This window comes from Mobula birostris, chromosome 8 (assembly GCF_030028105.1).
Source record: "Mobula birostris isolate sMobBir1 chromosome 8, sMobBir1.hap1, whole genome shotgun sequence".
Taxonomy (NCBI): domain Eukaryota; kingdom Metazoa; phylum Chordata; class Chondrichthyes; order Myliobatiformes; family Myliobatidae; genus Mobula; species Mobula birostris.
The window spans coordinates 156,828,248-156,845,330 of record NC_092377.1 but is presented as its reverse complement, the minus strand read 5'-3'; positions in this window follow the sequence as shown (position 1 = coordinate 156,845,330).

Below are 17,083 nucleotides of genomic sequence, written 5' to 3'. Positions count from 1 at the left end.
ACATTATGAAACCATCTTGTGTGGTACTCTTTGATGGCAAGCAATTGAAAGACTTCCTGGCTCTTTGGAGTTTCTTGGTATAGAAATGATGAAGGATGTGGTTTCTGCTTGTTTTTCTTTTTGAGGTAAAATGCGCTAAATTGAGAAAAATCTCGAGTTTTTTTTTGGTGGTGAACAAGATAGAGAAAGTGTACCCGTGATAAGAGATTTGAGCCCCCAGTTGTTGTGAAGGACCTGTTCCCAAGGTGATGCACCTTTAACTTTGAAACTAATAAACTTTTAGTACTACAAACGTTTGTAGATTATAAACACAAGAGGATTTTGTAGATGCTGAAAATCTTGAGCAACACACATTAAGTGCTGAAAGAAGTTAGCAAGTCAGGCAGCATCTATGGAGGGGTATAAACTTAGGGCTAAGTCCGCAGGTCCAGACTTCTCACCCTGGTTTCCAGATCTTTCCGTGTTCTCATTCCTTCGTACAATCCTCTCTAAGCTTCTAGAAACCTGCCCTTTATATTAACTATTGTGCTATTTATGACCTGGCTTTCAGCTCCTAAGAGCTGTAAAATTCCCTTTGAACCCAGTCCAACATGGGTAATGCCCTCCCCACCATTGAGTATATCTACACGGAGGCTTGTCGCCGAAAAGCAACATCCGTCATCAGGAAACCCCCATCACCCAGGTCATGCTCTCTTCTTGCTGCTGCCATGGGGAAGAAGGTAAAGGAGTCTCAGGACTCACATCACCAGGTTCAGGAACTGTTTTTACCCCTCAACGATCAGACTCTTGAACCAAAGGGGATAACTTCACTTGCTCCATCACTGAAATATTCCCATGAACTATGGACTCATTTTCAAGTATCCTTCATCCCATGTTCTCGATAAGTATTGCTTATTTATTTATCATTTTTATTTCTTTTTGCATTTGCACAGTTTGCTGTCTTTTGCACACAGGTCGAACACCCAAGTTGGTGCAATCTTTCATTGTTTCTGTTATGGTTATTATTCTATGATGGATTTATTGGGTATTGTTAATTCATTATGTGCCATGTTGTATGACGTAGGCAATCGTGGTCTTACCATGATCATGACTGTCCTTGGCAAAGTTTTCAACAGAAGTGGTTTGTCATTGCCTTCTTCTGGGCAGTGTCTTTACAAGACACTCCCCTCAGCCTTTATCAATACTCTTCAGAGATTGCCTGGCATGGGTGGTCCTGTAACCAGGACTTGTGATATGCACCAGCTGCTCATACGGCCATCCACCACTTGATCCCATTGCTTCATATGACCCCGATGGGCGGGGGGGCTAAGCAGATGCTACACCTTGCCCAAAGGTGACCTATAGGCTAGCGGAGGTAAGGGTGGGGGGCTTACGCTTCCTTTAGTAGAGATGTATCTCCACCCTTCCACTCATTTCTTAAAGGTATCCTATACATTCAAACCATTGTCTTGAGATTTAAAAAATATTGAATGGGAAGGGAAATGGAGGGGAAGGATAGGATAAGGACAGGGTTCACTTTATTTGCCTCCCTGCACTGCACTTCCTCTGTAACGTAACAGTGCTGTGCAAAGCCTTAGGCACGTCTACATAGCTAGGATGCCTAAGACTGTTGCAGAGTGCAGTGAGCAGACAGCGAGTTTGTAAATCTGGCGCGGGCAAAGGCGTTGGGAATGGCAAATGTGGAGTGTCGTGGGAGGTGTGTGGTACAGGTGGCGGAGAAGGAGTGCCAGGGGCAGGGAGTGGATTGGATGCAGACACACCCAGCCCTGAGACACCAGGCAAGGTGATTTGATTCCAAGTAATTGGTTTATTGATCATTACAGAATGTTCCTTTGGTGCTTCTCACTCCCTACCCTCTCTCTTCCCCTTTTCCCAACCATAATTCCCCTCTCCCTGCCCCCTTCCCATTCTCAGCCCACAACAGAGACCAGTATTAGAATCAAGTTTATCATCACTCAGATGTGTCATGAAATTTGATTTATTTGCAGCAGCAGTATGAAACAATATATAAAATTATTACATTATTGTATTTTCTGCATTTTGTTTGCCTTTTTACTTTCTCAGTGTACGTGTGTGTGGGATGATCTGTCTGGATGGCACAAAAACAAGTGCATTAGCTTTTATTTGTCACATGTACATCAAAACATACATTGAAATGCATCGTTTGCATCAAGTCAGATCAGTGAGGACTGTGCTAGGCAGCCTGAAAGTGTTGCCATGCTTTCAGTGCCCACAACTCACTAGCTTAACCCTATCCATATGTCTTTGGACAGTGGGAGGAAACCAGGGCACCCAGAGGAAACACCCATTGTCACGGGGAGAATGTACAAACTCCTCAGAGGCAGCGGTAGGAATTGATCCCCAATCTTACAGCTGGTGCTATAAAATGTGGCACTGTTGCTACAACACAGTGCCCCCCTCCAGAACAAAAGCCTTTCACTATATCACAGTACACGTGACAATAATAAACCAATTCCAACTCCAGGGGATGTGGAGGGAGAGAAGTTGAGGCAGAGGCAAAAGAGGAACATACCACTGAAGAATGGGCTGATGATTTAAGGGAGGGACATCAGTAAGATGGCGGTACTGCTATGACCCCTGGATGGAGGAAATGGAGCTGACAGGGAGGGTGCAAGCAGAAATGATGTTCATGAAAGCCCCAGGGGAAGAATTGGGGAAGGCGGGGTATGAATGAGATTATACAGGAATGTGAGATTATGGCCTTCCCTAGAATCAGCATCAGATTCATTGTTACCGAAGTATGTTGTTGTTCTATGCAGTAGTACATTGCATAAAAATTACTATAAATAACAATAAGAAATAATACAAAATAAATAGTACAAAAAGAGGGCAAAATAGCGAGATAGTGTTCATGAACCATTTAGAAAACTGATGGTGGAGGGAAACTAGCTCTTTACAAAATGGTGGGTGAGCATCTTTTCCTCCAATGGTTCAAAATATATGAGAATGTATACTGTACACAACCTGAAATTCTTACTCTTCACAGACATCCACAAAACACAAGAAAAAACCCTCAAAGAATGAATGACAGAAAAACATTAGAACCCTAAAACCTCCCCTCTCCCACCCACCAACAACAGCAAAGCATCAACTCTCCCCCCCTCCCTCACCCCACCTGCCTCAGCGAAAGCATCCATGCCCCCACCACTTGCCATGCAAGCAATAGCACAACTCCCAAAGAGACCATGATTGAGACTCCATCAAAAAAATCACTGTTCAGCCCAATACTTTGACATGCCTCAGGATCTCTCTCTCCCACTAATCAAGGAGAGAGATGTATCACTCCTGCCACAGCGAGAGGGCAGAGCAACATCTCACTGTTTCGACGTTATAGTCTGCAGCGTTGCTTATTTTGACAACAAGTGTACACTGCTGTCTCGATGTTCCCATCTCCTGTGAAATTTCAGTCGGTGACACTGGCAAGGAATCCGGTTGTCCACAGGCTGCAGCCTGAAGATGCACGTCCTCCAGGCCTCCTTGACAATAGTAAGGAGGGGGGAGCATGTTCTGCATGGTGAGTGTCCTTAATGATAGCTGCCACCTTCTTGAAGCATTGCCATTTGAAGATGCCCTCGATGGTGAATAGTCTGGTGCCCATGATGGAGCTGGCTGAGTCTACAACCCTTTGCGGTTTTCACAATCCTGTGCAGTGCCCCCCACCCCCATTCTAGACGGCGATGCAACCAGTTAGAATGCATCTATAGAAATTTGCAAATGTCCTTGGTGACATGCCAAATCTCCTCAAACTCCAAATGAAATATAGCTGCTGCCCTGCCTTCTTTGTGATTGCATCAATATTCCTTCCTTTACCTAATCCATTAGTACAAAGACCTTAGCTAATGGCTACAATGTGCTTGTGTGTTACATACTCTTGATAGTGATCTCAGTGTTGGCTGCAAGCCCCATCTGCATTTCAGCACTGATTTGGACACCTCTGAATTGGCAGTGGTTGTCCTCCTTGAGGGCGGAATTAATTGGAGATGGTGCCATATGCTTTTTTCTTCACTTGCTGCCAATCCAAGCTTAAACACACCCCCCAGCCCACACCCCTCTCCCTCCCCAACAGCTGAGAGTCCACACTCAGCAGTCCTCCAAACTCCCACAACGATGGTGATAAGAAAGGGAAGGGGCAGAGGGGCAAAGGTCAGCCTGCCATCCTGTAGGATATCTGGGATTGGAGAGCAGAGGGCTTCTGGATCTGCAAAGACAAAGGAAAATTGTGACCTGTTAGCGTGACACTGAGATGTTCCCTATCACCAGGGTTAACATCTAACCTGCACTTCCTTCACAGTTTGGATGCGTAATCTATTCTCAGCAGCCAATTTATTAGGTACCTCCTGTACCTAATAAAGGGTTCACTGATTGTACGTCTGTGGTCTTCTGCTGCTGTAGCCTACCCACCTCATGGTTCGACATGTTGTGCGTTCAGAGATGCTCTTCTGCACACCACTGTTGTAATGTGTGGCTATTTGAGTTACTGTCGCCTTCCTGTCATTCTGAACCAATCAGGCTATTCTCCCCTGACTGATCTCATCTATCTATCTATCTATCTATCTATCTATTTATTTATTTATATTGAGGTACAATGCGGAATAGGTCCTCCTGGACCTTCCATCTGCTCCACCCAGTAATCCCTTGATTTAACCCTAACCCTAATCATGAGACAATTTACAATGACTAATTAACCTACCAGTTGGTACATCCTTGGACTGTGAGAGGAAACCAGAGCACTCAGAGGAAACCCACATAGTCACGGGGAGAATGTACAAACTCCTGACAGGCAGCGGTGGGAATTGAACCCCGGTCGCTGGTACTGTGAAGTGTTGTGCTAACCACTATGCTACAGTGCTACCCTACATAACAAGGCATTTTCATCCACAGATCTACTGCTCACTGGCTGTTTTCGTTTAGTTTTTTTTGCACCATTCTCTAAACTCTAGTCTAGAAGATCCCAAGGGGTCAGTAGTTTCTGAGATACACAAACCACTTTGTCCGACACCGACAACAATTCCACATCAAAATCACTCTGATCACATTTCTTTTCCTTTCTGATGTTTTGTCTGAACAACAACTGAACTTCTTGACCATGTCTGCGTGCTTTTATGCATTGAGTTGCTGCCACATGATTGGCTGATTAGATACTTGCATTAACGAGCAGGTGTATGTAATAAAGTGGCCACTGAGTGTATTTTTATTTCTGTTAACACACAAAAAGGATGATGAATGATTCTATGGCTGTCATTCCAGGCATTGGCTAAGAGGAGAGGGTAGAAATAGAAGAAAAGCATGTAAGTTGTTTTTGAAAAATGAGTCAAAAACTATTCAAAAATGGAACAGCCACAGTTATTGGGTTAAAATTTAAAAAATCGGGGGTGCAAAGGCACTTGGGAGTCCATGCGCAGGACACCCTAAAAGTTAATTTGTAGGTGAGTGGGCGGTGAAGAAGCCAAATGTAAGGTTAGCATTAATTTTGAGAGGACTAGAATATAAGAGCAAAGTAGTGATGTTGAGGCTTTATAAGGCACTGGTGAGGCCTCACTTGGAGTATTGTGAGCAGTTTTGGGTTCCTTATTTAAGAAAGGATGTGCTGACATTGGAAAGGGTTCAAAGGAGGTTCACCAAAATGATTCTGGGATTGAATGACTTATCGTATGGAAAGTGTTTGATGGCTCTGGGCCTGTACTCTCTGGAATTCAGAAGAATGAAACCTATCAAATGTTGAAAGGCCTTGATAGAGTGGATGTGGAGAGGATGTTTCCTATGTTTCCTAGACCAGAGGACGGAGCCTCAGAATAGGGGGACGTCCATTTAGAACACAGACAAGGAGGAATTTCTTTAGCCAGAGAGTGCTGAATCTGTGAAATCTTTTGCCCCCGGTGGCTGTGGAAGACAAATCATTGGGTATATTTAAGGCAGAGATTGATAGATTCTTGATTAGTCAGGGCATGAAGGTTTACAGGGAGAAGGCAGGAGATCGGGGCTGGGAGGGAAAATGGATCAGCCATGATGAAATGGTAGAGCAGACTCGATGGGTCATATGGCCTAATTCTACTCCTATGCCTTATGGTCTTACACAACTTTTGAAAAATTTCATCTGTCTAGCATCTGCTTTGTTCAATGTCTCGTGCTTTCTGCATTGTTTTTAATCCTCTGTTCTTGTTTATCTCTTCTTGTCCATTTCCTCCTGACAGATCAACCACAATAAAAGAACCATCACCACATCTCTCCACTGGCATTAACTCCAACAATGTGTTGATAAATGAAAACCAAAAGAGCTGCAGATGCTGGAAATCTGAAACAAAACCCAAACTGTTACAATCACGCAACAGGTCAGACAGCATCTGTGGAAGGAGGAACAAAGTTAATGTTTCAACACAGCAATGTGCTGTGGTTTTTCTTGGTTGTCTGCCTATCACAGATACTCCCTTTGTTTTCTCGACTGTTCCCCTTTCAATGCAATTTAAAGCGTTTAATTTTCCAATTCTGAAGAAGTGTTGTCTTTTTCTCTCTCCTAAGTTGCTGCCCGATCAACTGAGTATTTCTGTGTCTCTGTTTGCCTATCAAGAATATTTTGCTTCAGATAAAGTGTGATTTAGAAAGAAAATGAATGGATATTTGTCTTTCGATATCCAGAATGAACAATGTAAATCCTGGAGTGGGTTCATCAGACAAACTCCTGAGTCAGATTTCTGGTGGGCAAGGCACATAGATACCTGCTAGAAGGTTCAAGACTTTGGCAGATATGCAGGAGTCCTCAACTTGTTGGAATTTACTCAATCTGGCTTTTAAAAAAAAATCTAGTTAATTTTAGAGATAATGGCACTGCTGTCATAAGTGGAATTTTACCTAGTCCTAATTGTCCTGGACTGACCATTTTGAATCAACCAGATGTGGGTATGGAATCTTATATGAACCAAATTGGTTATGGAAGGCAGATATCCTCTCCTGACAGATATTAGAGAACTTGCTGAATTACAACAACAAAATGACTTGTGTTTTACAGAGGAAATGCATTCTAGAAAACCATCTGTATCACAATTTTGCATAATGTGAAAACTTGACAGAAATTGACATTTGCCGTTTATTTTGAACTTTGGATTGAGTTATATTTTCCTCAATAAACTCCAAGAGTGAATTTTTATTCTGTAGCTCAATTTTTAAAAAAAAAACAATTTGTGAACATCACTAAGTGCAAATTCTCACTGCCAAGCTGTCATAGAACATGGGTACTCTGTAGTTTGTGACGATCATCCACGGGAATGTAAGGTTTAGGAGCAGAATTAGGCCTTTTGGCTCATTAACTCTGCTATGCCATTCAATTATGGCTGATTTTTCACAACTCTATTCTCCTACATTCTTCCCTTATTAATCAAAAACCTACCCATTTCTACCTTAAAAACACCAATGATCTGGCCTCCACAGCCCTTCATGGTGATGAATTCCACAGATTCACTACCCTCTGGCTGAAGAAATTCCTCCTCATCTCAGTTTCAAAGGGACATCCCTTTATTCTGAGGCTGTGCCCTCAGATCCTAGTCTCTCTTACTAATGCAAACATCCTTTCCACATCCCATCTATCCAGGCATTTCAGTATTCTAAAGGCTAATGATTCTGTGTTAATGATCCTATTTTTCAAATTATTATTAAGTTAAATTAATCTCACAGCTCCTTTCATTATGTTTGAATTTGAGTCTGCAGGTTATTAGTGTTGACCTTGGGTTACTACCTCAGAAACCACTACTCAACCATTATATCCTGCTGACTTTTCCATTCTCTGAACTTGCTCCCCTCATCTGGGTTCCCGATAAGACTTCCTTGTTGTTTTTTAAAAAATAGGTTTCTGTGCATGCTGCAAGACAAAAATTAAAAAGGGCAAAGGAAATTGAAAAGTCCTCTGAATTTATGGAAGACATTCAAAAGATGAAACCTCATTGATAGGTGATCTATTTTATTAAAATATCTCACATTTCTTAAAAGATTTAGAAATATTTTGAAGAAGGAATACACGATCAGAGCAATAATCAGAGACAATGAACAGTTAGTGTTTTGAAGTCATATTCAGATAAAAGCTTGCAGAAAGAAATTGGAGAACCACACACAAAATGCTGGAGGAACTCAGCAGGTCAGGCAGTGTCTGTCGACATTTCACACTGAGACGCTGCTTCAGGACTGAGAAAGAAAGGGGAAAAAGTCAGAATAAAATGGTGGGGTAAGGGACGGAAGCTAGCTGGAAGGCGATAGGCGAACTCAGGTGTGTAGGAAAGGTCAAGTGGTGGAATGGAAAATGGAGTTGAAAACAAGAAGCTCATTTGCTAGAAAAAGAGGTTTGCATTTGTATAGAACTATACACGTCCCTTTCAGATTTAGATTTATTTCTCACATGCTCATGGAAACCTACAGTGAAATGTATCATTTGCTTCAACAACCAATGCACCTAGGGGTGTGCTGGAGGCAGGCTGCAAATGTTGTCACACATTCCCCTGCCAGCTTATCATGTCCACAATGCTCACAGAACAACGCAGACCACAACAAAACAGAGCACAACGAGCACTGAAACAACATGAGCAAAAGAAAAGCCCCATTCCTCCCTCTCACCCACTCACACACCACAGTCCTCCAACACCTGGAGTGGCTTGTCTTCTCCACCATCAGCTTTCTGAATGGCCCATGAACACTTCCTTACTATCAACGTGAGAAAGTCTGAAGATGCTGGAAATCCATAGCTACATACCGTACACACAGAATGCTGGAGGAACTCAGCAGGTCAGACAGCATCTATGAAAATGAATAAACAGTTGATGTTTTGGGCCAAGACCCTTCTTCAGTCCTGAAGAAGAACCTTTGCCTAAAACATCGACTGTTTATTCATTTCCATAGATGCTGCCTGACCTGCTGACTACATTACTATTCCTTTTTTTGGAACTGTTTAATTATTTTTAAAAATTATAACTTATAGTGAGTTTTTTGTCTGGCATTGTATGTACAAACACTACTGTATGTACGTCAGTGATAATAAGCCTGATTCTCATTCAGAGATGACCTTACTTCCACACAAAGAATGAGTGGGTGGGGGGGGGAGTCCAATGGGCAGAGATGGTGGTTTTGGAGCAACACCCATGAAGGAGGATAGAAATCACACTGGGAAATGAGGAGACCAGTTATTGACATCTACTACCCCTCTTCAAGTGCTACACAATACTCTGTGGCTGCTAAGGCTAGGTTAAGCCCATCGCCCTTTCTGGGGCACAGCCAGCCGACAGCAGCTCACCAGAGTCCTCTATCCTGAGCCAGTCTTTCAGCTTGTCCCTGGATGTTGTCCGTCCTTAAAGATCCTCCCCCTCCCGGGGTGTGGTCTTTGGAACTTCTATTAGCGTTTCTGTAGCTCTGAGTTTTTATGCGATGGGGTTGCCAGCCCCAACCCTCCTCCTTTTGCAGACGGGCTTGGGACCATCCATGGCAGAGTTTGGATGCTAAGTGTTAAACTATAAGACCATAAGATATAGGAGCAGAATTACACCATTTGGCCCATTGGGCCTGCTCCGCCATTCCATCATGGTTAACTAATTATCCCCCTCAACCCCATTCTCCTGCCTTCTCCCTGTAACCTGTGACACCCTCACTAATCAAGAACCTACCACCCTCCGCTTTAAATATACCCAATGACTTGGCCTCCACAACCAACTGTGGCAATGAATTCCACGGATTCACCTCCCTCTGGCTAAAGAAGTTCAAGGTTCAAATTTAATATCAAAGTACATATGTCATTATATATGTACTACCCTGAGATTCACTTCATTGTAGGCATTTACATGAAAATAAAGTAATGCAACGTAACAAAGACAAACAAACATCCAATGTGCAAAAGAAGTCAAGTTGTGACAATGATAAATTCCTCCCACCTCTGTTACAAAGGGACATTCTTCCGTTCTGAGGCTGTGACTTTCCCACTATTGGAAAGATCCTCACCACATCCACTAAGCCTTTCAATATTTGATAGGTTTAAATGAAATCCACTGTCATTCTTCTAAACTCCAATGAGCAGAGGCCCAGAGCCATCAAATGCCCCTCATACACTAATCCTTTCATTCCCAGGGTTTTGGCAACCTTCACCCAATGCATTTATCAGAGAAGTGATGGGAAGGAATATAATTAAAAGGTAGAAGGGGAGCAAGTGAAGAAGTTTAAAGAGAGATTCCAGAGTATTTTTTAAGTTCCCTTCTTTGAGAACCAAATTCCTGGAGGAAGCCTTTCTGTTCTGAAGGCATGAATATTGAGTGCTTGTTATTTTCAAGGCTTGTGAAAGGCCAGAATTGGAGGGGTGATGAATGCTTGGAGGTTGTGGAGCTGGAGGAGGTTACAGAAATAGGAAGGAGCAGGAGGAAGGTGCTGTCATACATTAGTAATCCAGGTGCTTAAACCAAAATCCTACTGTGGTAGTCGTGGGATCCTGGAATGATGACCACAAATCTTATGAAACAACACCTTGCATCATGCAACAGTGAACGCAACAGGAGTCCTAAATTTTCTGAGATGCAATTTTCATCATTGTTCAGCTTCAGTTAAGGAGAAGTTGTACCTCACCCTTGTTAGGCCACATTTGGAATATGCAGTCGCTGCATGGGACCCAAACACTAACAAAAACACTACTTCCATCGAGCGAGTCCAAAGACAGGCAGCCCGATTTGTCACAAATACCTATGAGAGAGAAACGGGTGTTACTCAACTTTTAAATTCATTAAAGTGGAACTCTCTCCAAGACAGATGTGAAGCACGCCGCCTGACCTGTTTTTACAAAATGTTAAATGGTCAGCTCGACATAGACTACCAATCCCACATCAAACTCAAACCTATTAGGAGCAGACGAGGGCACTCAACTCAATTTGAAATACTAACTACCAAGTCAGATGTGTACAGCAATTCATTTTTCCCCTGCACAATTAAAGCATGAAATAATCTTAATCCTAACACAGTCACACAACCAAACCCAATTAAATTTAAGGCTGCTTTTCTTCTTCAAAACTCTCCTTCTTAAGCCCACCCTCCGCCACCTCCAGTTTAAATTCCATGTGGAATATTTTGGAGGACCAAGAACCAAGAACCAAGAACCTTATTCACTCACAACCTTCAAGGAAGGCAATGTGCCATCCTTTTCTTCATACAGCAGGGAAACAGACTTTTCAACCCACTAAGTCATGTCTTGGTCATTAAGAATCCTTCCATTTTATCCTACCCCCATCCTATCAATTTACTGCAGATTATACAAGTGACAGCAGCCTAATAACCTGCACATCTTTAGAAAGTGAGAGGAAACCTCTCCAATCACAGGGAGAACATGCAAGCTGCATACAGAGAGCAGCTGAAGTCAGGACTGAATCTATCATTGCACCTGTGAGGCAGCATCTCGAACAGCTGCACCCTTGCCCTTACCTGGCCTGATCTACATTTATGTGACTCTAGACCCATCCTACATGGTTGATCCTTAATATCCAGCAAGTGACTCACAGTTGTTTGCTCAAATAGAGAAGCGTATCAAGTATTTCACCGGTGACCTACAAACAGTAGTGGATACGGCCTGGTCCATCACAGGTAAAGCCTGTGAGCAGATTTACGTGGAGCTCTGCCACAAGAAAGCAGTATCTATCATCAAGAACCCCTACTATCCAGGCCATGCTCTCTTCTCGCTGCTGCCATCAGGATGAAGGTACAGGAGCCTCAGGACTCACATCACCAAGTTCAGGAACGGTTTTTACCCCTTAACCATCAGGCTCTTGAACCGGGGGGATAAGCCAGCGAGCACTGTGAGGGTCATGTTTTTTGACTTCTCCAGTGCGTTCAACACCATCTGCCCTGCTCTGCTGGGGGAGAAGCTGACAGTGATGCAGGTGGATGCTTTCCTGGTGTCATGGATTCTTGATTACCTGACTGGCAGACCACAGTACGTGAGCTTGCAACACTGTGTGTCCGACAGAGTGATCAGCAGCACTGGGGCTCCACAGGGGACTGTCTTGTCTCCCTTTCTCTTCACCATTTACACCTCGGACTTCAACTACTGCACAGAGTCTTGTCATCTTCAGAAGTTTTCTGATGACTCTGCCATAGTTGCATGCATCAGCAAGGGAGATGAGGCTGAGTACAGGGCTATGGTAGGAAACTTTGTCACATGGTGTGAGCAAAATTATCTGCAGCTTATCGTGAAAAAGACTAAGGAGCTGGTGGTAGACCTGAGGAGAGCTAAGGTACCGGTGACCCCTGTTTCCATCCAGGGGGCCAGTGTGGACATGGTGGAGGATTACAAATACCTGGGGATACAAATTGACAATAAACTGGACTGGTCAAAGAACACTGAGGCTGTCTACAAGAAGGGTCAGAGCCGTCTCTATTTCCTGAGGAGACTGAGGTCCTTTAACATCTGCCGGACGATGCTGAGAATGTTCTTCGAGTCTGTGGTGGCCAGTGCTATCATGTTTGCTGTTGTGTGCTGGGGCAGTAGGCTGAGGGTAGCAGACACCAACAGAATCAACAAACTCATTTGTAAAGCCAGTGATGTTGTGGGGATGGAACTGGACTCTCTGACGGTGATGTCTGAAAAGAGGATGCTGTCCAAGTTGCATGCCATCTTGGACAATGTCTCCCATCCACTACATAATGGACTGGTTGGGCACAGGAGTACATTCAGCCAGAGACTCATTCCACCGAGATGCAACACTGAGCGTCATAGGAAGTCATTCCTGCCTGTGACCAACAAACTTTACAACTCTTCCCTTGGAGGGTCAGACACCCTGAGCCAATAGGCTGGTCCTGGACTTATTTCCTGGCATAATTTACATATTACTATTTAACTAATTATGGTTTTATTACTATTTAATTATTTATGGTGCAACTGTAACGAAAACCAATTTCCCCCGGGATCAATAAAGCATGACTATGACTATGGCTATGACTATGACTATAACTTTATTCATGCCAACACCAAATGGTTCCACAACCTATGGACTCACTTTGATATTTATTGCTTGTTTATATGTTTGTTGGTTAATTTATTATTATTATTTCTACTTTTGTTTTGGATTTGCAGAGTTTGTTGTGTTTGCATATTGGTTGTTTGTCCGTCTTTGTCATTTGCAGTTTTTCATTTATTCTATTGTGTTTATTTATACTTACTGTGAACGCCTGCAGAAAATGAATCTCAGGGTAGTAGAAGGGGATGTATATGTACTTTGATAATAAATTCACTTTGCACATTGAACTTTGGAAGGTGACTAACCATCAGCCTCTCGAGGACAAATGGGGGTTTGCAATACAAGATGAATATGGCAGATGTCATGTCTGTATTGGTGGGTCTGTGAGTGAGTGAACGAGTGCCTCTGTTCAGGCAGCTGTGGGTGAATCCATGGGCACGTGTGCGGCCAAGTAGGTGTCTCTGTGGGGGAAATGTCCGTCTGTCAATGTGGATCGGTGTGGGGTGAATGTGAGTCTGCTTGTTAGGGATTGTGCAGGGTGTGTGTGTGTGTGTATATATGTGTGTGTGGGGGGGGGAAGGGGGTGAATCTGTGCCTGCGTGTGTGGGGGAGTGCGTGTGTGTGTCTGTCTGCAAGTGTGGGGTGAACATGTGTCTGTGTGGGGTGCCTGTGTGTGTATGCGTGTGTGTGTGGGGTGGGGGAGGGGGTGAATCTGTGTCTGCGTGTGTGGGGGAGGAGTGTGTCGGTCTGTCGGTGTGTGAGTGTGGGGTGAATATGTGTCTGTGTGGGGTGTGTATCTCTCTGTGTGGGTGGGTGTGGTGTGTGTCTCTGTGTGGGTGTGTGTGGGGTGTGTGTCTCTCTGTGTGGATGTGTGTGGGGTGTGTGTCTCTGTGTGGGTGTGTGGGGTGTGTGGGGTGTGTGTGTCTCTGTGTGGGTGTGTGTCTCTGTGTGGGTGGGTGTGGGGTGTGTGTCTCTGTGTGGGTGTGTGGGGTGTGTGTCTCTCTGTGTGGGTGTGTGGGGTGTGTGTGTCTCTGTGTGGGTGTGTGTGTCTCTGTGTGGGTGTGTGTGGGGTGTGTGTCTCTGTGTGGGTGGGGTGTGTTTCTCTGTGTGGGTGTGTGGGGTGTGTGTCTCTCTGTGTGGGTGTGTGGGGTGTGTGTGTCTCTGTGTGGGTGTGTGTGGGGTGTGTGTCTCTGTGTGGGAGGGTGTGGGGTGTGTTTGTGTATGTGTGCCTATATATGCGTGCGTGGGGGTGAGTGGGGAAGGGGGTGAATCTGTGTCTGCGTGTGTGGGGCAGGAGTGTGTGTGTCTATCTGTGTGTGGGTGTGTGTTTCTCTGTCTGTATGGGTGAGTGTGGTGTGTGTGTGTGTGTGGGGTGTGTGTCTCTCTGTGTGGGTGAGTGTGGTGTGTGTGTCTCTGTGTGGGTGTGTGGGGTGTGTGTCTCTCTGTGTGGGTGTGTGGGGTGTGTGTGTCTCTGTGTGGGTGTGTGTAGGGTGTGTGTGTCTCTGTGTGGGTGGGTGTGGGGTGTGTTTGTGTATGTGTGCCTGTATATGCGTGCGTGGGAGTGAGTGGGGAAGGGGGTGAATCTGTGTCTGCATGTGTGAGGGAGGAGTGTGTGTGTCTATCTGTGTGTGGGTGTGTGTCTCTCTGTCTGTATGGGTGAGTGTGGTGTGTGTGTGTGTGTGTGTGTGTGTGTGTGTGTGGGTGTGGGGTGTGTGTCTTTCTGTGTGGGTGAGTGTGGTGTGTGTGTCTCTGTGTGGGTGTGTGTGGGGTGCGTGTATCTCTGTGTGAGTGAGTGTGGTGTGTGTGTGTGTGTCTGTCTGTGTGTGAGTGTGGGGTGAACATGTGTTTGTGTGGGTGTGTGTATCTGTGTGTGGGTGTGGGCTGTGTGTATCTGTCTGTGTGGGTGAGTGTGGTGTGTGTCTCTGTGTGTGAGTGTGTGTGGGGTGTGTGTGTCTCTGTGTGGGTGTGTGGGGTGTGTGTTTCTCTCTGTGTGGGTGTGTGTGGGGTATGTGTGTGTCTCTGTGTGGGTGTGTGGGGTGTGTGTGTCTCTCTGTGTGGGTGTGGGGTGTGTGTGTCTCCGTGTGGGTGTGTGTGTGGTGTGTGTGTCTCTGTGTGGGTGTGTGGGGTGTGTGTGTCTCTCTGTGTGGGTGGGTGTGGGGTGTGTGTCTCTGTGTGGGTGGGTGTGGGGTGTGAGTCTCTGTGTGAGTGTGTGTGGGGTGTGTGTCTCTCTGTGTGGGTGTGTGGGGTGTGTGTGTCTCTCTGTGTAGGTGTGTGTGGGGTGTGTGTCTCTTTGTGTGGGTGTGTGGGGTGCGTGTCTCTCTGTGTGGGTGTATGTGTGGTGTGTGTGTCTCTCTGTGTGGGTGGGTGTGGGGTGTGATTCTCTCTGTGTGAGTGTGTGTGGGGTGTGTGTCTCTCTGTGTGGGTGTGTGGAGTGTGTGTCTTTCTGTGTGGGTGGGTGTGGAGTGTGTGTGTGTCTCTCTGTGTGGGTGTGTGGGGTGTGTGTGTGGTGTGTGGGTGTATGGGGTGTGTGTCTCTCTATGTGGGTGTGTGTCTCTGTGTGTGTGGGTGTGTGGGGTGTGTGTGTCTCTGTGTGGGTGTGTGGGGTGTGTGTCTCTGTGTGGGTGGGTGTGGAGTGTGTGTGTCTCTCTGTGTGGGTGTGTGGTGTGTGGGTCTCTGTGTGGGTGTGTGTGGGGTGTGTGTCTCTGTGTGGGTGGATGTGTGTGGGGTGTGTCTCTCTGTGTGGGTGTGTGTCTCTGTGTTTGTGGGTGTGTGGGTGTGTGGGGTGTGTGTCTCTCTGTGTGCGTGGGTGCGGGGTGTGTTTGTGTATGTGTGCCTGTATATATGTGTGCGGGGGTGAGTGGGGAAGGGGGTGAATCTGTGTCTGTGTGTGTGGGGGAGGAGTGTGTACGTCTGTCTGTGTAAGGATGTGGGGTGAACGTGTGTGTGTGGGTGAGTGTGTGTGTGTGTGTGTGTGTGTGTGTGTGTGTGTCTGTCTTTGCGATGTGAATTGAAAATGTCAGAAGGCCCATTTACCTCCAAGTCCAGCCCTGCTTGATTGATTGATTGGTTTCAATGCTGTATCACTGGTGTGCTGGGAAATCATAACATCACTGCCCATTTGGAAGCAGTGAATGCTATTCCTGCGGTTAACAGTATCAGCCTCTGCAAAGTTATAGCATGCAAACCTTTTAGATCCTTCACGAACGGAGAGAGAGAGAAAAAGAATCTGATTATGGCTCAGAGAGCAGTGGGGCAGACAGACATGCCAGCTTGGTTTGCCTGCATGGGATCCGGCAGCCCGAAAGCCCAGCAGAGATTCGGTGAGACGGCTGATGGTGCCTTGGAGAATAAACCTCTGAATCTGGCTACTTTGGGTTGTGGCTGGTGCATGCAAGGAACAAGCAGGAAAGAAACAGAGGCTTCTCGATACACAGCATCTGCAGGCAGCAGTGAGCCGAAGTCAGATGTTAGCAGAGCAGCTCGTCAGAATAAACGTTTTCAAAATGCAGATTTAAAGGTGAGAAAACCCATTCCCTTTTTTATTTTCTGCAAGGCATATTGTTATTGCAGTACCTTTGATATTTTGGATGCTGAATCATTGCTGTCTGAGTGAACGCTGACAGTGAGTATTCGCAGCCTTAAATATTAAGGATTTTAAGCAAAGAACTGTGCTTACAAATATCCTGACACTGGTTGATTTGGAACTCTCTTTAACTAGTCTTGTGTAACATGATTGGTACGTACTCCATGTCAACTGGCACTCCTTTTACCAGGAAGACAGGATTGACGAGATGGATCAATGGGATGTCTATCCCATAACTTTGGAATATATTTATTGTCCGATCTTTTGAAGGCAGCTATCACCAATTACTGTAACCAACTGGTTGCCATGGTGTCCATGGCAGTCTGTTAGTAATGGTATTGGCCATGGTTCTTTTCTCCAGTTAGGTTCAGTGTCAGGTGAATTGTTATAAAACCATAAGGCATAGGAGCAGATTTAGGCCATTCAGCTATTGAGGCTGCTCCGTCATTTTTAATGGCTGTTTTATTATCCCTCTCAACCCTACTCTTTTTCCTTCTCCCCATAATCTTTGATGCTCCAA